At 46.7% G+C, this 22,365-nt stretch overlaps 1 protein-coding gene across 1 annotated transcript in view; it reads right to left on the reverse strand.

Annotated features, from left to right (window-relative positions):
* Nucleotides 1-19,720, reverse strand: part of LOC142575986 (P2X purinoceptor 7-like) — a 41,752-nt gene extending 22,032 nt beyond the window's left edge. The window contains exons 1-2 of the mRNA XM_075685853.1: nt 19,613-19,720; nt 13,008-13,065 (exon numbers count right to left, since the gene is read on the reverse strand). The gene's annotated coding sequence lies outside the window, so the exon portion shown is untranslated. The remainder of the gene's footprint in view (nt 1-13,007; nt 13,066-19,612) is intronic.
* Nucleotides 19,721-22,365: the final 2,645 nt, after the last annotated feature.

Consider the following 22,365-nt stretch of genomic DNA (forward strand, 5'->3'; position numbering starts at 1 on the left):
AAACGACGGACAATTAAGGTGTTTTAGCCAAAAAAAAATCGTGCTTTCAGCTATGGTGATTTACTTTTACAGAGGGGCTATAGTGTTTTACTTGTGCAAAGGTCTTAGATTTGCTTTTTATTTGATTGTTTATTAAGCAAAACGACAAGTCATGTCTAATTACGAAAGCGAATGGCTTGATTAATTGCGCATGGTACCAGCGTGGTCGCCTCAATCCTGCGTTACGCTTCGAGGGAAATGCATAATATTACTCGTAGAGTTGTAAAAGTATATAAAGTAACTGATATCGGCGCAAGCGTGTCAGGTTATCAGTGGGAACCAGTTAGATTAAAAGCAGCGTTCATTAATATGTGGAACAATGTAAAACATGAAACGTGGCACGTACAATATTCTATATAACGTTCTTTGTAATTTTGCTGCGTTTCTTTATGACGCACTAAGTGTAATGGTGGAATTATTAGCAAGCCAGATGATACCGAACTGGGCATTTCTAGGAACACCCAACGACGTCTTTATATAAATCCTCTGGGAAAATTTTTAATATGAATAAATTTCTCATTCGAGAAATATTGCAGCGATATGAAATATGAATCTTTTATTTGCTTCATAGAGTGACTAGCAATATGATTTTTGTCGCATCCCCTTGTAACGAACCAAAATGTTCTGATATTATTGTTGGCGCGTCACTTTCAATATGTTGGCCTATCGCAATGTCGGTGGTAAAGTGCACTGACAAGTGATGCTATGGCGGCTCGCCGCGTATCGAGCCCTGTCACCTAGCACACTCATATCTGCAAAGTTGGGACAGCAAGTCAATTAATGCTTTACATTAAATAGCCCCCACCACAACAGCAGTATATACAAGACAGAAATCACAAGCAAACGGCTAATGCTTCGCAGGTTAAATATCGTACACCTCAATGAATGTGATAAAGAATTTGATTGTGGAGCGAGCTGTCTTCACGTAACGCACGTATAATTTTTTTCCATTGTAAAGACGAGAACTGCAATACCAAGTTTGAGTTACTCTCTGGAAGAGTTCTTATAGTTTGGTGGCCAGAAATATGCAAAAGCCTTTGATTAGCCACAATTTCAAATTACGTTATATGTTTTCAGCCTCACTGGCTGCTGAATGGTGAAGCTGAATAAAAGCAGACCAAGAAATTAATGCACAGACTTTTTATGTGTCTAGTGACATTTACTTCCTAAAATAAAGCATTCCGTTTTTATTCACTTTAGAGTGAGAACTTATGATCTTAGTGCTTTTGCTAAGATGTGGAAATTGTCCTGAATTATTAAATGAGCTATGTTTAGACAAGTCAATATGGGCTTTACGCAGAAAAGAAATCACTGCTCGGCCTGAGGTGCCTGCCAGTAATGGTGACATGTTGGTATGTGGTGAACAGGCAAGTGTACTTTTCTCTACAGTGGCATAAACTGTTAGGCATGAAAATACATTTTGTATTAGCTCTAACGCACTTATCCCCTGAGGGAGGACAAGTGGTAAATAATATATCTTTTACATTGAGAGCTAGCACTTCCTAAAAAAATCACTACGTATATGGTGCCACAGAAAAGAACTGTCCATTTGGGGGCAGCACAATTTCCACAAAGCCACTCTTCAAATAGCCAACAGCTCAAGAGAAATGTCTTAGTTTCTACATGCACAACTTGTGGTGCACCATAGAAAAATCGATAACTATGTATTGAAATATACAACCGAACTTTCATCCACAGTAATACACTGTACATTGGTGTGATGGTACACCAGAAGTCACGGGGGCGAATAAAGCCTACTTAGTTACCTTGCCTTAACGAACTTCACTATTTCAGAACATTTTCAGAACATTTGTATGATTGAATATCCCATAAAAAAATTTGACAGTCGTTTTAGCACACGCTAAAGTAGATGAAAGCAAAAGCCAGCCCGCTCACATCATATTCAATATATTATTTGTCATCTTCATTCAAATGTATTGTTACTTTCTATTAATTGTTTTCTTCAACCCAATGCCATGGGTCCAAGTGTCTTTATTAAATTACTCTAATTAACTTCCTTTAATTAACTTCGCTATTTTCAGAACATTTGCATGATCGCGCATCCTGTATAAAAGATAAGTCAATGCCATACGCTAAAGAGGATGAAGGCGAAAGCGTGCCCGCTCACAAGAAATTCAATACATTATTGGGCATTTTCATTCAAATGAGTTGCTGCTTCCTATTACTTGTTTTCTTTCACCAATGGTCGTGGGCTCAAGCGCCTTACCTACCACTACGTTAATTAACCGGCCTTACTTAACTTCGCTTATTGAAAAACATTTGGATAATTGAGTATTGTGAATAAAGGTTCATATGCATAAGCTCAAGAGCATGAAGGCGAAAGCCTGCTCGCTCACGAGACAATCGATGCATTATTTGACATTTGTGTTTGTCAAATGCGTTGTTACTTCATATTTTCTTTCACCAAATGTTGTTGGTTGGAGTGCCTTAATTAACACTGCCTCAGAAAAATTCTTCAATTTAAGAATTTTCGGAAGATTTGTATGATTGAGTATCCTAAATAAAAATTGGCAGCTGGCGTGTGCTAAAGGGGATGAAGGTGAAAGCCTGCGTGTCCGCTCACGAGAGAGTCATTACGTTAGCTGGCATATTCATTCAAATGCATGGTTGCTTCCGATTACTTGTTTTCTTCCAACAAAGGATTAAGATTCAGTGCCTTAACACTACATTAACAAATTCCCTTAATTAATTTCGGCCTAAGTAACACCAAAGGTTGCGGGTTCAACTCCCACCAAAGGTCATAGTTTCGATGGCCCCAAATATTTGTATCCTAGTCATGATGCCTCAAATGAATTTGCCTTAATGAACACCAATGGTAGGTGGTTCGACTGTCGACCTTCATTATGTTATTTGGAATCCAAGATGGAGATGTGGTCAGTTCACCCATACCTCCAAGTGGGTTCGACGCCCACCAAATGTCATGGTTTCGACGGTCTTAAATGTTTCTATTTTAATTTCCTGTGCCTTAATTCACTTCGTCGTAATTATCACCGACGGTAGTATGTCCGACCCATGACTTTAACGACGTTAATTGGAATCAAACTTGGAGATGTGGCTAGTTCGCCCATATCTCCAAGTGGGTTCGACTACCACCAGAGGTCGAAGGCTTGACCTCTACCAAAGGTCGCGGGTACAAATGCCTTAATTAATTATATCTTGCTTCATGTGCCCTAATTCACTCCGACACAATTAACACTAATGGTAGTTGGTTCGACTCCCGACCTTCGCGATGTTAATTGGAATCCAACTTAGAATTGTGGCCAGTTGATTCATATCACCAAGTGGTTTCGACTCTCACGAAAGGTCGTAGGTACGAGTGCCTTAATTAACTCTAGCTTAATTGACTGTGTCTTAGTTTACTTCGCCTTAGTTGACACCATCGGTAGTGGTTTCGACTCTCGACCCTCACGATGGTACTTGGAGTCCAAGTTGGAGATGTGGCCAGTTCGCCCGGTATCTCCAGGACGGGTTCGACTCCGACCGATGTTCGTGGGTGCGAGTGTCCTAATTAGCCATACCTTAATTAACCTTGCCTTAATTAACACCACAGGCCGTCGTGACGCTTTTTCTTCGCTTCGGCAACACGTTATGTCGTGTGTAGTATTTTCGCCCACTTCACTCATACCATGCTAAATAAAAAAGCTGCAGCGTAATTACGCGCACACGGGGCGTGAGACCAGCGGCCTCATAAGTGATTTAAAGGAACTCTGCAGTCATGGGCTGACTCGCCAATGGCAATGGCCGGCGACCATCACGTGTAAAAGACCGCTGACCATCAACGGATGCCAACGCGACCACTGAATCCTTGCAGCTTCCAGGATGTTGCGGAGTCAAGCAATAGACAGAATCATTTCTTTCAAATAAATGGTGGCACCAATACTGTGGAGGTTCGCAGGAGTCTAATTATAAGTACATGACATATTTTTTTGTTATTTAAGGCGATACAAGTGGAGCACGGAAAAAATCATTCCACAGGGCCTAGAGCGCTGGAATTTACTGACTGGTATTTTTTTAAGACGCAATAATTGCTTTACCACCGGAAGCCACGCCATTAATTCAAAAATAGTCTATAATTTAGTGACCAAAAGTTATATGAGTGGCGGAATAGGACTAATGACTGAACACCGGGGTCCTCTAATACGTACATTGTACCAGCTTTTAATACAGTGCGCAAGTTATCTGTATATATACAAAAACCTATTCACATAATTCACAGTGCTATCATGGCTGCTGTCAATGTAAGCACGGGCATCAGCGGTTGACGCAGGTTGAGCACAAAGGAAGACGGGTTTTTAGCAGGGTTTGTTGGTGCATAAGTAGTTTGAACTTCAGCCGAAGGTGTTTCGCTATGGTTATCAATTTTAACGCTACTGCTGCAAATTATCACACGTGCCTCCAATTTTGACTTTCTTTTGCTGCCTTAATTAATTTCGGTATTTCTGTCGACCATTTCAGTGATTCATTAAAAGCGACGGAAGCTACACGGGATGTCCCGCGGAGTGCCGATGCGTCAGCAATAAATTTAGACAAAACGTTTTCACTGGAGAAGGAACTTGTTGGATAGAAGTATGGAGAAATCGGACGAAATAAAGGAGTTTCAGCAACTTTAAAACAAAGTTGGACTGTCTCCTTCTTACCAAATGATAATCCAGCATATTCAGATAATATGAGTGTTTCGGATATTCCATGCAGGTAAAAGAGAAAAAACAAAATTAGGAGAATGCGCCCACATAGAATACCAGCTGTGTGTGGTAGCCGCAGCGTCTTTTCTTATGCATATTATATACTAAACTTTATTACCGAGGTTTAGTGACGGTTACTGCTTTTCAGTGAGGCAAAATAGGTCCTTCTTCATTCTCTCTTACAATGAGCACTCCTTACATGTGGGGACTAAGTCTAATGTGGGTACTGTTCGGCTTGCACAAAATAATAGCTGCAGCCCGCCTATTGAAATCATGCTAAATGACAGGAATCAGGTTGTTCAAAGAGTGAGAGGCTTGCATGAATAATACTAAGATATAGACGGCAGTGGAAGCATTGTTCTAAGCATTGCTTCGCGAAAGCACCAAACATTCTTTAAAGTAGGTACAATGTATTATGTAATTAGTATAATACTTCTGCAGTACGGTAGAGCTCGCGCTGTGCTTTGGAGCAACACTTCGTGCGCTTGAGTTAAAGCCACTGCAGTCGCGTTATGATTGGCTTCGAAATAAAAATGACTGATGCATTCAAATTTTCTACAGACGTTAATGAACGTTCAGTGCGTCAGAATAAAAGGCTTCAAAATGAGGCCATGTATACTAAACTATGACCATTCATTATGAACTAAAGCTTCTGCAACGGGGGTGTTCGCCTAGCAGAAGGATCCCTAGTTATAAGTTGTAGCGCAAGGCTTAAACAGGTCGGCACTATATCGTAACGGGGAAGCCAGCACTTCTTGTCGTCTTCTTCTTTTGCACCAGCACACCAGCACCTTGGCCACTGCCCAGTGCCTCCAATACAATCACTCCCCACCGAAAGAATAGCCATCCTGGCGACCTAAGAACATGAGAACACAGGGGGGTCATGGCAGTGCTGGAGCCGGGAGACGTGGACAATTTCCAGGCCCCGACGACGCTGCTCGGAAGGCGTTTCAATTGGCTCGATGAGGCAGTTGACCGCGGATGTATGTTTCAGTGCCCGATAAGGACCGTGGTACTTGGAGAGCAGCTTGGAGGAAAGGCCTGGAGGAGTAGAGGGCACCCACAACCAGACCAGCGAGCCAGGCGCAAAGCACGTAGCCGTAGTGGATGAATCGTGGCCAAGCTTTTAGCGCCAGTGGTCCTGGGATGTGAACGAACGAGCGAGCTGGCGACCTTCTTCGGCGTACGCAGCCGCTCTAGAAACAGTCGTCCATTCCGAAGCATCTGGCCGGTAAGGTAGAATCGTGTCCATAGTGCATGAAGGTTCGTGTCCGTAAAGGACAAAGAAAGGGGAGAACCCAGTGGTGCTTTGCCTGGCGGTATTGTAAGCGTAGGTGACGAAAGGTAGAATGCGATCCCGATTCGAGTGGTCAGATGAAGCAAGCATACATGGCCATCATGTCACCAAGGGTGCGGTTGAAACGTTCTGTCATCCCATTAGTTTGAGGATGATATGCCGTGGTAATGCGGTGAATGATGCGGCACTCCTTTAGCAATGCTGCAATGACGTCTGAGAGGAAAACGCGACCGCGGTCGCTAAGTAATTCTCGAGGTGCTCCATGACCTAAAATCAGGTTTTGGAAGACAAAATTGGCGAGGTCTTTTGCTGTGGCAGATGCTAGGGCTGAAGTTTCAGCGTACCGCGTGAGGTGGTCGACAGCAACGATAACCTAGCGGTTGCCGCTTGGAGTGTTGGGAAGAGGACCGTATAGGTCAATGCCGACGCGGTTGAACGCGCGTGCGGGTCATGGTAAATGTTGCAAGGGGCCGGTGGCATGTTGAGGTGGCGTCTTGCGTCGATGGCGTATTTGGCATGACCGCACATACTGGCGAACGAAACGGTACATACCGCGCCAGTAGTACCGAAGCTGGAGGCGAGAGTATGTCTTTAATACGCCAGCGTGGCCGCATTGTCGGTCGTCGTCGGACGAGGCGCAGATGTCGGAGCGGAGGTGTCGGGGTATAACAAGCAACCACTTTCGGCCGCTGGAATTGTAGTTGCGGCGGTACAGCAGGTTATTCCGAATGATGAAGTGCGTGGCTTGGCGACGAAGCGTCCGAGAGCTCGGTGCTGGCGCCTGGCTGGACAGGAAGTCAACAAGCGAAGAGATCCATGGGTCTTTGCGCTGCTCTGACTGCGTTTTGGAAATGTTGAGGGCGAAGGCACCGCAGGTAGAAATAGACGAGTGGACAGGACCAGAGGGCAGGGGTGACTGGGGTAGAGCGTCTGCGTCTGAATGCTTTCGGCCTGAGCGATAAACGTGGATGTCGTACTCTTGTAGGCGCAATGCCCAATGGGCAAGCCGACCAGTTGGATATTTTAGTGAAGATAACCAGCATAGGGCATGATGGTCGGTCACGATGTCGAATGGACGCCCGTACACATAAGGACGAAATTTGCCGACAGCCCAAATGATGGCCAGACATTCCTTCTCAGTAACCGAGTAGTTCGCATCGGCTTTGGTAAGGGTGCGGCTGGCATACGCGACGACGTACCCTTCGAAGCCATCCTTGCGTTGTGCAAGAACAGCGCCGAGCCCGACACCACTAGCGTCCGTATGGATCTCAGTTGGAGCAGAGGGATCGAAGTGGCGCAGTACTGGAGGCGAGGTGAGAACGCGTCGCAGTTCTTGGAATGCGTCGTCGCATGCCGAGGACCAGGCTGATAGGTCAGAACTGCCGGTGAGAAGCTGCGTCAAGGAGCCCATGATAGAGTCACGGTTACGGACGAAGCGTCGGAGTATGAGCACAGGCCGATGAAGCTGCGAAGCTGTTTCATGGTGGTTGGTTTAGGGAACTCGGATACGGCGCTAAGTTTTGTGGGGTCCGGAAGGATACCGTCTTTTGAAACTACAAGGCCGAGAATACTAAGCGTACGAGTGCCGAAATGGCATTTCTTCAAATTTAGTTGCAGTCCTGCAGTGGAGAGGCACGCAAGTACTTGCTCGAGGTGGTTGAGGTGCGACGCAAAGTCGGTGGAAAAAACGACAATGTCATCAAAATAACAGAGGCACGTTTTCCACTTCAGCCCTCGAAGAATGGTGTCCATCATTCGCTCGAAATTGGCAGGCACGTTGCAGAGGCCGAACGGCATGACAGTAAATTCATGTAGCCCATTAGGCATTACGAAGGCTGTCTTTTGAAGATCGGCCTCTGCCATTGGCACTTGCCAGTACCCGGAGCGCAAAGCCAGCGAGGAAAAGAATTCCGCTCCCTGCAGACAGTCCAAGGCATCGTCGATGCGCGGCAGAGGATAGACATCTTTGCGCGTTATTCGGTTAAGGCGGCGATAGTCGACGCAGAACCGAATGGAGCCATCTTTTTTTTTAACGAGGAGAACCAGAGATGCCCAGGGACTGTTAGAGGGCTGGATTATGCCACGCTCCAGCATGTCGTCAACGTGCTGGTCGATGATATGGCGTTCAGCAGCCGACACACGATACGGACGCTGGCGCAGTGGTGTTTGTTGACCGGTGTCGATACGGTGAACGACTGCGGACGCTCGGCCCAAGGATGGTTGGTCAATGTCAAATGAGGAACGAAAGCGTTGGAGGAGCTTGACAATTTCTGTGTGCTGCGCAGGTGTGAGTTCTGCGTCGACGGCACGAGCGAAGTCGTCTACAGGGGCATCAGTCGCGGCAGGAGGAGTGACGGAACAAATCGGAAGTGATGCCGTATCATCTAACATGGTGGCCGGGAGAACGCTATCGAATGCTTCAGCGGTACCCAGGCACTCGCCGCGGAGTAGGAATGATGGGCAGGTGGACGGATTGCACACGTAAAGGGCAGCAGAACCGTCGCAAAAAGCGACGACAGCAAACGGAAGCAGAAAGTTCCGGCGGCGCGCACAAGTGGCCGACGCTGTAAGCAGAACAGATGGGTTCGCAGCAGAGTTACATGACACAGGAACCAGAGCGGCAGTGAAAGGTGCGATATCGATGTCAGAGGCGGCAACAACTTTAGGAGAAGAATGGTCGTCCGGGTCGAAGCACGGCACTGATAACGTAAGTTCGGCACCAGCGCAGTCTATAAGAGCTTGATTGACAGATAGGAAATTCCATCCAAGAATAACGTGTGAGGAACGAGATAGAACGACAAATTCTATAACATAACGTTTTGAATGACAACCCGGGCTGTGCACGACGCTGAAGGCTGAATGCGATGCGAGGTTGCCGTACACAGAGAAAGAGAGGTAAGGGGAATGGTCACTTTGTTCTAATTGCGGCAAAGCTTCTCACTAATAATAGAAACGGCGGCTCCGGTGGCGATAAGTGCGTGTACGGTGACGCCGTCTACGGACAGTTCAATTTCGTTCGCCGGGATAGAATGAGGCATGGAAATGTTCGACGTAAACGCAGTTCTTAGAACGACAGAAAGCTGAGCTCGTTGGTAAGGATTCATTATGCAAAAAAGAAGTGAGGCGTGCAGACAGGACACAAGAGTAGAGAAGTGGACAACACGAAAGCCGACTAAAAACTGCAGGGAGCACTGCGGCGAAAAATAAAAAGGTGCGGGTAAAAGGCAGAAAACGAACAGATATTTTTCCAGTGAAGCACAATAAGAACAACAGTTTTACTGACTCGTATGGGTGTGGTGTATAAAATTCCCTTAGCTGTGGCCAGTTCTACGTAGGGCAAACGGGACGGTGTATCAATCAGAGGCTAATGGAACATAAAAGGTCGTTAACCGGTGGGTCGCCTTCTAATCTTTCGCTACATTGCCGAGATTGTAACTGCACGCGAGAGTTAAATGAATGCGCGACATTGTACAGACATACGAACGAAGATACGCGTCTTATGGTAGAGGCATGGCGATCTTTAATGGTGGAAGTGCGTGCGTGAGTCAGCCTTCGATTACTCTATATCAGGAAGAGATTAAGTGTCTTAACAGTTATCTCTCATGTAGACCGGTACGTGTACCCGACTGACACGTGGTGTTACCATTCCTGAGCATGCGCAGATGAGTTTTGTGTCTTCTTTTTTCGCCTCAGTGCTCCCTTCCGTTGATAGTCGGCGTTCGTGTTGTCCACTTCTCTACTCTTGTGTCCTGTCTCCACGCATCACTTCTTTTTTGCATAATGAACGCAGTTCTTGCCTCTGGAACTGCGACTGTTAGTTTTCCTCTCGGGCTGGGCTGGGTCGGCGAACCATCGGGGAAATGGATCGGCGACGTGGGGAAGAGGACCGGCGTGCATCGAAAGGGAGGCGACTGTAAGATGAGTCCGGAGGAAGACTAGATGGGTCCTGACGCAGAAGTCGAGCAGGCCTGTAGCTTGAGGCGCCTCCACTGTCAGATAAACGGGGGCAGCGACGGCGGCAGAATCGTGCTACGTGGCCCGGAAAATGGCAGAAATAGCATATTGGCCGGTTGTCAGATATACGCCACGGGTTGACGGCAGGGGCTCCAGCGGCCGAGTAAGGGACGACCATTGGGCGTGAAGGTGGCGGCGGCACATGGAAGGTGCCAGTGGCCCGTTTGGCATCAGGAGCCGGAGGAGCGTATGGCCGGGCGACAACGTCAGCGTACGTTAGCGGTCCAGCTGCAGGCTGCGGAGGAGGGGCAGATGGCAGCGCCGCGGCAACTTGGGTATGAATGACGCGGTGAAGCGAAGGAGCCAAGGTTGTCGACGGCTCAGGTGTGCTGTTCGCCAGAGAGAGTTGGCGTGCGACTTCCTGACGGATGAGCTGCTTTATCTCCGGAATTAAAGCAGAGATATCGGCAGCGTCGCGGCCGAAATCCAACGGAGATAGATCTGTGGTGTCCTGCTGAGCAGCGCGTGTTGATGCACGCTGCTTGCGCAGCTCGTCGCACTGCTGACATAGCTGTATGACTTCGGCAATCGTCCTCGGACTCTTCGCGACGAGCATCTGGAAGGCATGGTCATCGATGCCTTTCATGACGTACTTGATCTTGTCAGCTTCCTCCATAGATGAGTACAGGCGCTTGCATAGCGAGAGCACGTCTTCAATATAACTGGTGAAGGTCTCCTCCTGGCGTTGAGCTCGACCACGCAAGCGCTGCTCAGCGCGAAGCCGGCGAACGGCGGGACGGCCGAAGACCTCTGCCAAAGTTGCCGTGAAAGCCGACCATGTGGTAAAATAGGCTTCATGATTGCGGAACCATAGGTTTGCCACGTGAGTCAAGTAAAAGATGACATTTGTGAGCTTGGCGCGGTCATCCCACTTATTATAGGCGCTTACACGGTCATATTCGGCGAGCCAGTCTTCCACGTCGTGGTCGTCTGTGCCGCTAAATATAGCCGGATCGCGCTGCCGGATCACGCCAGCACAGACGATGGCGGGGGGCACGGGAGCAGCAGCCTGGGACGGTCCCGATTCATCCATTGCAACAGCTGGTGGTAGCGTTCGGCTGCGGAGTTCCAGTATGTCGAAGAGAAACCCAGCAACTCCACCAAATGCAAAGGGGGTGTTCGTCTAGCAGAAGGGTCACTAGTTATAGGTTGTAGCGCTACGCTTAAACAGGTCGGCGCTATATTGTAACGGGGAAGCCAGCACTTCTCGTCGTCTTCTTATTTTGCACCAGCACTCCAGCACCATGCCCACTGCTCAGTGCCTTCAGTACACTTCATTCTGAATATAATGTTTTATTTATGTCAAAAACTCGCACCGGTAGGTGGAAAAACTAATTAAAATAAGAATAACTGAACTTATAGCCAAGTGCATATACAGGAATCAACAGAGCATGTAATTCAGCAGTGCGGAACCCTTGCCCTCTCATTCATTTTGTCTTCAATTTTTGCACTATATATGTAGGATAAATTGAAATCAATGTTCTAAACATAATGTACTGCTGACGGTGCTCCATATTTGTTCTGAGCCTAGCACTGCAGTCCCTCATGCGGTATTTTCAGATTTTTCTGCAACCAGCCTTCATACCAGTCATTGTATATTGTATAATGTAATTCAGTATCCGAATGACCAGGCCCTTCTAAATTCATCTCTATCTAAAATAGACCGTTGGTGTTCTGAGTGGCAAATGAAGGTAAATGAGAAGAAAACCGTATCAATGACAATAACAAGAAAACAGACTCCCCTACACATCCAATATTCAATAAATGGCCGCAGCCTTTCTTCAGTAGAGAGTTATAAATACTTGGGTGTCATGATCACGCCTGATCTAAGGTGGAACACGCATATAAACTACATACAAAAAAAAAGGCCATGCAGAAGCTTGGGTATCTGAAACGTTCCCTACGTCAGTCGACAGAAGAAATAAAGTTGCTGGCATATAAAACATTTATTAGGCCGATTCTTGAATATGCTTCCGTCTTATGGGACCCATTTACTGAATTAAATATCAGTAAACTCGAAAGTGTCCAAAGAAAATCAATAAGATTCGTCTTTAATTCATACAGCTGGCAAACATCTCCGACTCAGCTGCTAGAAAAAGCTAATTTAGAAACACTTCAACTAAGACGCCATCGTGATAGGTTGAAATATATGTGTTTAATATATCATGATAATTTGCGTATCAATAAGGAACTGTACATTCAACAGGTGACTCCTCGTTCCACACGAGGAAATCACTAGAAAAAGGTTAAAGAATTCGCCTGCAGAACCGATTGCTCCAGTAATTCATTTTTTCCTCGAACTATTCGAGAATGGAACCGTCTCAGTGCACTCATTGTCGAGAAACCTACCATGCAGTCATTCTTAAGTGCTTTATAATTCCATCAGCCTCAATTTTCAGCAACACTTATCTCGCGACATATGCTATGGTTCTCCCGCAAAATGTTTCGATAAGTGATGAATTACAGCAGTTTGTCATATCGAGAGACGCACATGCGCAGCTTGAATGGTCCGTATTCTGATTTAATCTTTCCTTGTCAAGCACTCTGTCAATATATCATTGTGCAATTTTTATATCTATAGCACGGGTTTGTATGCAAGCGACGTGCAAACTATCGGTCTTTCGCTGCTTTTCAGTGCGTAGTGCGAGCCTCGTGTAATGTGTTCTTGTCTTGTTATTCTTGATCAGTTTTTTCATATGTACTGTCCACTCCTGCCTACGGCCTTCTCTGAAGGCTGGCAGTATTTCTCAGATAAATAAAATAAAATAAATAAAGATAAGCCATAGATATTATTTACAGTCATATTATTTCTATGAAATAAGTGGCCACCATCTGTTTAAAAAAACGCAACTAAAAGCGTCGATATATAATATTCCTCGCATGTCGGAGCTTAAAGTTTATAAGCTCCCTGAGCTACCTGTAACACGTTGAATGCGTCTTCAATAAATACGTACGTCTTCTGTAGTATGTACGTTGTGAAGATCATCTTCAGCGCCACCGGGAAGTCGCAACCTGGAAAACATAAATGAGAACCATGTCATAATCCTATTCAGCCATTTCTGGTTCCTTCTACACACGCCTTGACGCCAACAGGCTCGTACGTATGTCGTCCTCCCTGTGAAATATGTCCACTAAACGGTCGACGACGGATGAGAGCGCCAACGAAGGACATTTGAGTGTTCCGAGAAAGTAGAATCATCTCGATTGTGTGTCACTTATCGTTCTGTAAAGCCTCAATTCGGTCGGTATCACGAAAAAACTATTAAACGCGGACAGTGTGGACGCTGTTCTAGTGGTCATAAGAGGCCAAGCGCTTTCACTAGCCTCTGCGCTACGGGCAGACGGCACTGCGTTGGCGAAACTACATGGCCAGAGTAGCGAAAGTAAAGTGAGAAATCGCGTTGGTCGCGTATTCGTTCATCAAACGTTTCTAACATTGATATTATAACTAAAATTCAAATATTTCTTGCAGCTGTATTTTTTAATTCGTGTGCAGCTGTCATGTTCACTTAACATTCGAGCTCACAGTGGTTTAGACACCCTCTAAACCACAGACCACGAATAAAACACTGCCATATGCGGGAACAAAATAATAGCTGGGTCCTCATGATACACTTGTACGACAGATATGCGTCAGCTCATATGGTGTCTTTCATTGTGTCTTTACCTTTTACTAGATTGCATTTTACTTAATTATTTATCCCAGTCACTGAGCATGTTACTTGTACTAATAACTGCTCATTTCTCAGCGCCATAATTGGCGACATCAAGTGCCACACATGCCAATTGTTCAAGTGGCTGAGGAGTTACGCCGCGTAGCGCCAGAAGAGATATGACGGTGTCGTGGTGGCCAAGAATAAAACACTTCCAAAGACAATGCTTAAGACGTGAAGTCTTCATTGCATAGTACTTGTGCCAAGAAAAACACCTAACACCGTGCACCGAGAGCACAATGAAGCTGCTAGAATGATCGGTGATCGTCAAATTTTGATGGGCTGGTTAGACGCGTCAGCTATATTTACGGCGCCCAGTGCACATTGCATAATATTGCTACGTAGGCGTTCTGAACGACGGAACCATCCCCCCAAACGATGAAGGCGGGGAACTGGCACTTGCTTGAGCTGTCATTTGCATTAGTCAACATCAATATTTGTAGGCACTCCAATTGCTCCTGTAAATGTGCCTTTAAATCAGTATTCAGTATAAGTAGTCTTGCAATGTCCTAATGTTTTTCCTTGAAGTACACAATTGCAATAGGAAGAACGAGCGCTGTTCGCCTTCTTCCAATCAGGCAGCCCTGGCGGTGAAGTGCAGTCCCAATTTTACCTGAAACTGGGGCCCTATAACGTAAAACCATTCCAATATGTTTCTACTCCAATTTCCTGACGTCAAATTTGCGTATACCACCGACGCAAGCACCAGGCGGTCACCCACAGGGTTGTCTGAACAGACCAATCAAACGCTCTCCTCGTTCATAGGAAGTCACTTTTGTTTGCTTGAAAAACGAATAAGATTCCCTACACGGAGCGGCTTGTCTTATCTAATTGACTGACAAGAGGCGAGGAGAACTCTTAAGTGGAGAGGGATTCACTGGGGCAGAGCCAGTGCACTGAAAATGGATAACCGGATGAAGAGGGTGGTGCCAGCGTGTGCGATTGGTCGGCTTTCCCTTACTTAGCTTGTGGTGGCTGGTCGTAAATCGCGGCGGCATGCAACGGAAGCTTAAGAATGACGCTAAAACTGACCCTAACCAAAAATAGTTGGCAGAATGAGGTGGTAAACGTGCCGAAAGGGCTTGAGAACGTTACACGGTAACGCAAGAAATTTTATTATAAGCGAATACACCCATGCTCTCCGGCAGGTACGAGTCGCCAGCGTCTCAGCGATCGGCGGTAGCCATCTTTTATTCCTTTCGGAACGGGGCAGCCTGTGGCTATTCCGAAAAAAATTCAGTTTTGTTCGGCATAATAATGCATCTTTATCGCGTACACGTCACTTTGACGCGGGTGTTCGTGCGGTTTTGTGACGTCGCGTGACAGGCAGGTGAAGTGGATGCAGCCCGAAAACTTTTTACCAATAGCCGAGGGCTAATGGCGAAAAGGGGCCGAATCAGAAATAACTGTTTTTCTTTTTCTGTCGAATCATGCATAATCAGTGTGTACACATCATATCAGATGGGGATGTATTGCGGTTTGCGAGACGTCGCGTGACAGACAGGTGAAGTGGGGGTGGTCGAAAAAGTTTTTGACCAAGCGCCTACAAATTTTCATTCTTTGTCGACAAGAAATTATCCCGCAGGTGAATTCTCTAAAATATTTTGGTTTAAGGTATACCGAAAAGCTTAATTATAGTCCGCACGTAGGATACCATTACTTCAAAAGGAGCAATATCAGAGGGAATGTTAGCAGCAATCGATCAGGATTGCGTCGGCGAGGCCTCATTAAAATCTATTGCATGCATGTTCGCTCGATAATACAGTTCGGCTGCGTATTGTTTTCTGGAGGACCTGCGCACAAAATTCGGCCTCTAGGTTTATGAGAACGAGGGGCATTACGTTATTATCTTGGGCTTCTTAAATTTGCCGCTAATAATGTTGTAGAAAGGCCGAGGTTCTATTGGAAGCCTGAGTACTGCTACGAAACGAAAACGCTGCCATACTTACAGAAGAAATGAGCCTCCTATTCCGCCACGCCGACCCGGAAATGTCCGAGCAGAAGAATGTCTGCCTACTGATGCGCGGTATAAAGGAGGAACTTTTCACCGGAATGGTAAGAAGCCAAACGAAGACCGTGGACGAGTATCTTCGCGAGGCCGTCAGCATAGCGAAGACTCTGGAAATGCGTAACCGGCAATTTAACCGGCGCACGAACTCGGCAAACTACGCCAGTGTTCAATCACTGGCCACCGACGACCTGCGAGAGACTACTCGAGCGGTGGTGCGAGAGGAGCTACAGAAGCTGTTCCCTTTATTACAGCCTCAAGTGGCTTCGATTGCCGACGTTGTACGTGAGGAGCGGCAACAACAACTCGGAGTAGGCCCTGAATCGCCGCAGCCTCAGCCGCAAGTGATGACAACGCCGATGTAGCCCGCTGTCACGCTCACCCTCCGCGCCCTCGGCGGGGCCCAGTGACGACACAGTTCTGTCGTTCACCAATACCCCCGCCTCCAGGACGCCAACCCGTCACCCCACGTAGCATTCCATGGTAGACTATCGTTTGGCGCGCCCTCGACCACCCTCCGCCTTGCTATCACTGCGGAGAAGCCCGACACATCTACCGCCGATGCCCTTACCGCGAGATTGGACTGCGAGGGTTCGCCATAAAGGCAGCGCGCCCACAGTAAGGCAAACGCCCACTTGACATAACCGACTGCCACAGAGTGGAGCCCTCGACGACCGTGCCGTTCGCCGTCACCAGGCCGCTACCTATAGCCGCAGCACCGTCCATACACTGGCCCAGCCCAGGGCCGGTCCGTGAGCCCATATCCGGAAAACTCAATGGAGCAACCTATGTAGGTGCTCCATTAATAAAAGGTACAAGATGAAGGTTGTACAGGTCTACGCCCCTACATCCAGTCATGATGACCAGGAAGTCGAAAGATTCTATGAAGACGTGGAATCGGCGATGGGTAGAGTGAAAACTAAATACACTATACTAATGGGGGACTTTAATGCCAAGGTAGGCAAGAAGCAGGCTGGACACAAGGCAGTGGGGGAATATGGCATAGGCACTAGGAATATCAGGGGAGAGTTATTAGTAGAGTTTGCGGAACAGAATATTATGAGGATAATGAATACCTTCTTCCGCAAGCGGGATAGCCGAAAGTGGACGTGGAGCAGCCCGAACGGCGAGACTAAAAATGAAATAGATTTCATACTCTGCGCTAACCCTGGCATCATAGAAGATGTGGACGTGCTCGGCAAGGTGCGCTGCAGTGACCACAGGATGGTAAGAACTCGAATTAGCCTAGACCTGAGAAGGGAACGGAAGAAACTGGTACATAAGAAGCCGATCAATGAGTTAGCGGTAAGAGGGAAAATAGAGAAATTCCAGATCAAGCTACAGAACAGGTATTCGGCCTTAACTCAGGAAGAGGACATTAGTGTTGAAGCAATGAATGACAATCTTGTGGGCATCATTAAGGAGTGTGCAATGGAAGTCGGTGGTAACACCGTTAGGCAGGACACCAGTAAACTATCGCAGCAGACGAAAGATCTGATGAAGAAACGCCAATATATGAAAGCCTCTAACCCAACAGCTAGAACAACAGCTAGCGTAAGATAGCAGACATAAGGAAGTATAATATGGATAGAATTGAACATGCTCTCAGGAACGGAGGAAGCCTAAAAACAGTGAAGAAGAAACTAGGAATTGGCAAGAATCAGATGTATGCGTTAAGAGACAAAGCCGGCAATATCATTACTAATATGGATGAGATAGTTCAAGTGGCTGAGGAGTTCTATAGAGATTTATACAGTACCAGTGGCACCCACGACGATAATGGAAGAGAAAATAGTCTAGAGGAATTCGAAATCCCACAGGTAACGCCGGAAGAAGTAAAGAAAGCCTTGGGAGATATGCAAAGGGGGAAGGCAGCTGGGGAGGATCAGGTAACAGCAGATTTGTTGAAGGATGGTGGGCAGATTGTTCTAGAGAAACTGGCCGCCCTGTATACGCAATGCCTCATGACGTCGAGCGTACCGGAATCTTTGAAAAACGCTAACATAATCCTAATCCATAAGAAAGGGGATACCAAAGATTTGAAAAATTATAGACCGATCAGCTTACTGTCCGTTGCCTACAAACTATTTACTAAGGTAATCGCAAATAGAATCAGGAACACCTTAGACTTCTGCCAAGCAAAGGACCAGGCAGGATTCCGTAAAGGCTACTCAACAATAGATCATATTCACACTATCAATCAGGTGATAGAGAAATGTGCGGAATATAACCAACCCTTATATATAGCTTTCATTGATTACGAGAAAGCATTTGATTCTGTCGAAACCTCAGCAGTCATGGAGGCATTACGGAATCAGGGTGTAGACGAGCCCTATGTAAAAATACTGAAAGATATCTATAGCGGCTCCACAGCCACCATAGTCCTCCATAAAGAAAGCAACAAAATCCCAATAAAGAAAGGCGTCAGACAGGGAGATACGATCTCTCCAATGCTATTCACAGCGTGTTTACAGGAGGTATTCAGAGACCTGGATTGGGAAGAAATGGCAATAAAAGTTAATGGAGAATACCTTAGTAACTTGCGATTCGCTGATGATATCGCCTTGCTTAGTAACTCAGGGGACCAACTGCAATGTATGCTCACTGACCTGGAGAGACAAAGCAGAAGAGTGGGTCTAAAAATTAATCTGCAGAAAACTAAAGTAATGTTTAACAGACTCGGAAGAGAACAGCAATTTACAATAGGCAGCGAGGCACTGGAAGTCGTAAGGGAATACATCTACTTAGGGCAGGTAGTGACTGCAGATCCGGATCATGAGACGGAAATAATCAGAAGAATAAGAATGGGCTGGGCTGCGTTCGGCAGGCATTCTCAGATCATGAACCATTATCCCTCAAGAGAAAAGTATATGACAGCTGTGTCTTACCGGTACTCACCTACGGGGCAGAAACCTGGAGGCTTACGAAAAGGGTTCTACTCAAATTGAGGACGACGCAACGAACTATGGAAAGAAGAATGATAGGTGTAACGTTAAGGGATGAGAAAAGAGCAGATTGGGTGAGGGAACAAACGCGAGTTAATGACATCTTAGTTGAAATCAAGAAAAAGAAATGGGCATGGGCAGGACATGTAATGAGGAGGGAAGATAACCGTTGGTCATTAAGGGTTACGGACTGGATTCCAAGGGAAGGGAAGCGTAGCAGGGGGCGGCAGAAAGTTAGGTGGGCGGATGAGATTAAGAAGTTTGCAGGGACGGCATGGCCACAATTAGTACATGACCGGGGCTGTTGGAGAAATATTGGAGAGGCCTTTGCCCTGCAGTGGGCGTAACCAGGCTGATGATGATGATGATGATGTAGGTGCGGTTGCTGTTCGTCGAACTGACGAAGACGCTAGCCGGTCGTTGTCAAAAGCGGAGGGCAATTATTCTACAAGTGAACGATGCCTCGCTATCGCTTGGGCTACAGCAAAATTTCGCCCTTACCTCTATGGCAGACATTCAATGTCGTCAGAGACCATCAAGCTTCATGCTGCTTAGCGAATTTAAAGGACCCTTGAGGACAGCGGGCGCGGTGGAGCCTGAGACTGCAAGAATATATCACTGTATCCTACAAGTGCGAACGAAAACACTCTGATGCTGATTGCCTATCACGCCCCCCCCCCTTTGACCCGCCGCCGCTAGATGACGAGGATGACGACGCCTTCCTTTGAATTAGACGCGCGGAAGACTTCGCTGAACATCAACGAGCATACCCGTAGCTAAAGGTCTCGTCGAGTATTTGGGAGGACACACCGACGTTGTCCCTGGGGCATTTCATCGCGGATTGTCTTCGTTCACAATACAAAACAACCTGCTCGTGAAGAAGAACTTCTCACCAGTGCGCGCCAACTACTTTGTTGTTGTTCCGTCAGCGCTGCGTCCAGGAATACTGCACGCTCTGCATGGCGATCCAACCACTGGGCACCTCGGATCCTTCCGGTCCCTGTCGAGGACACAGGACATTAATTTTTCCATGTCTCCTTTAAGACAAGCTTCGGACAACCCCATTTTTCAAATTCCGGGATCTAAACAAAATCCCAAAACCGTATTCCTATGGATGTTCGAAGCCTGTTTTCGACGTGGTGTCGCATACCGGACATAAGTGGGACCAACACACGAAATCAAACAAGTACTACGAGATCATATCGCGTAATGTCAAGTTCCTTCCATGGCTGCCTTCAGCGCAGGCTATACCAAAAAGATATGTCAGCCAGCAACGTGACGCTGCTGCGCTCAGATCAAACTTCCAATACAGCCGATAAATGAAGAAGTTGCAATGAACGAGCGAAACTGCACAATCATATCAGGAGAAAACGTCACAAAGCGGTAGACGCAGCGCCGGAAGCACTAGGCTTTACTACTTACCACAAGGCGTAACCAAATCAATCGTGTCCTACTCCCCTACACTCTCTAAAGATGTCAGGAAAGCCGAGTACTCACACATCTGCAATGCCTGTAACCCCTGCGCTAGAACATAGCAGTGGCTGCCTTTACCCAGGCGAATCGCCACTGTCGGTTGAATGCACGCTTTGCGCTGATTTGCGCGTAGCCTCGGTCACATGTCTTAATGCCGTATTCTCATTGGATATCTTCGCCTTTCTCTGTAAGCTCGGAATGCCTGAAGTTTGCCGGGTTGGTGTGCTCCGTGCTCTCACATGTTCAGTTCACGCGTTTTCTCTGAACGTGGTGATTGTCTCATGTGCTGATGAGTTCCAGATCGAGCGTTTGTCGGTTCCAGGTGAACGTTTTCGTTGTGCGCTTTGGAGCTCCATTTCCGCGGCGCCTCTACGTCTTATGCCTATCAAATGCTAAGTGACATTTCATGACCTGAGTCTTTTTCTATTAGAATCCCTATAATCTTTTCGAATAAAATATCGTGTCTATGCGCAATCAAATGACGGGAATTGTACATACCCTTGGTTTGCGGCGACGGTAACATCAATCAGCTATTGACCATCCGTTGTGCTGCGTTCGATCGCACCGTACTGGTTTTCAGCAAACTTACGAGCTTGCGCTGTCCTGTATTTCTGCGCAGCGTTGAGATCCGCCGAAAAGAAATATATGAATGCGAAACTTTTGAACCGCCAACTTCTTCCATGCAGCCCACAGGAGAGGCCCGCGAGAGTTATCGTTTAACTTTCTTGAGCAGGGGCGAATAATGACAAAATGAATATTAATAATAACAATAACTTCCCGACACACGCTGTCCGGAAGAGCCTTGCTCTACCTGTATTTGCGTTTTCTTTGCGTAACCGCGATTGCGAGAGCAATGAGTCGTACAACTGCGTAAGATTGAAAAGCATGAAATTTTCTACGCATTTGTATCACGGTAGGGGAACTTGGTGCAGGCTATGGCCGGCAACGCTGCTGAATTTTAATTCGCCGGCCTTTAGGGCTACTTTATTGCTTCTGCCAAACAGTGACATGTACCTTTATTGGAATAACGAAACTTTAGGGCGACTTCTGCTTAATTACAGGTGATCGGATGCTAGTAGGGTTGTGACATCAAGGGAAGTTTATTCCTCGGCTTTCTGTGATGTGACCTAGGGCGCTATAACGTAAAACTATTCGAAACTTTTCTATTCCAATTCTGCTATCAGCCCTTCGCGCTTGGTCAAAAACTTTTTTCGACCACCCCCACTTCACCTGCCTGTCATGCGACGTCACGAAAACCGCAATACATCCCCATCTGATATGACGTGTACAAACTGATTATGCATGATTTCACAGAAAAAAGAAAAACAGTTATTTCTGATTCGACCCCTTTTCGCCATTAGCCCTCAGCTATTGGTAAAAAGTTTTCGGGCTGCACCCAATTCACCTGCCTGTCACGCGATGTCACAAAACCGCAAGAAGTCACCGCGTCAAAGTGACGTATACGCGATAAAGATGCATTATTATGCCGAACAGAACTGAATTTTCTTCGGAATAGCCGCAGGCTGCCCCGTTCCGAAAGGAATAAAAGATGGCTGCCGCCGATCGCTCAGACGCTGGCTACTCGCACCTGCCGGAGAGCATGGGTGTATTTGCGTGTAATAATACTTCTTGCGTAGCCGTGTAACGTTTTCGGGCACTTTCAGCAAGTTTGCCCCCTCATTCTGCCAACTCTTCTTCTCTGAGGGTCCGTTTTAGCGTCATTCTTGAGCTTCCGTTGCACGCCACCACGATTTTCGACCAGCCACCGCAAGCTAAGAAAGGGAGAGCCGACGAATCGTAGACGCCGGCACCACCCTCTTCATCCGGTTATCGACTTTCAGTGCAGTAACTCGGCCCCATCGAATCCCTCTCCACTTGAGCGTTCTCCTCGCCTCTTGTCAGCCAATTAGATACGACAAGCCGCTCAGTGTAGGCAATGTCATTTGTTTTTCAAACAAACAAAAGTGACTTCCTATGAACGAGGAGAGCGTTTGATTGGTCTGTTCAGACAACCCTGCGGGTGACCGCCCGGTGCTTGCGTTGGTGGTTACGCAAATTTGACGTCAGAAGATTGGAATAGAAACATATTGGAATAGTTTTACGTCATAGGGCCCCTAATTGCTCGTTCGCACGTGTTCGTATATTTTAGTACGTAACCGCGAAACTTTTTCTC

This window comes from Dermacentor variabilis, chromosome 3, assembly GCF_050947875.1.
Source record: "Dermacentor variabilis isolate Ectoservices chromosome 3, ASM5094787v1, whole genome shotgun sequence".
In the NCBI taxonomy this organism is placed as follows: Eukaryota; Metazoa; Arthropoda; class Arachnida; order Ixodida; family Ixodidae; genus Dermacentor; species Dermacentor variabilis.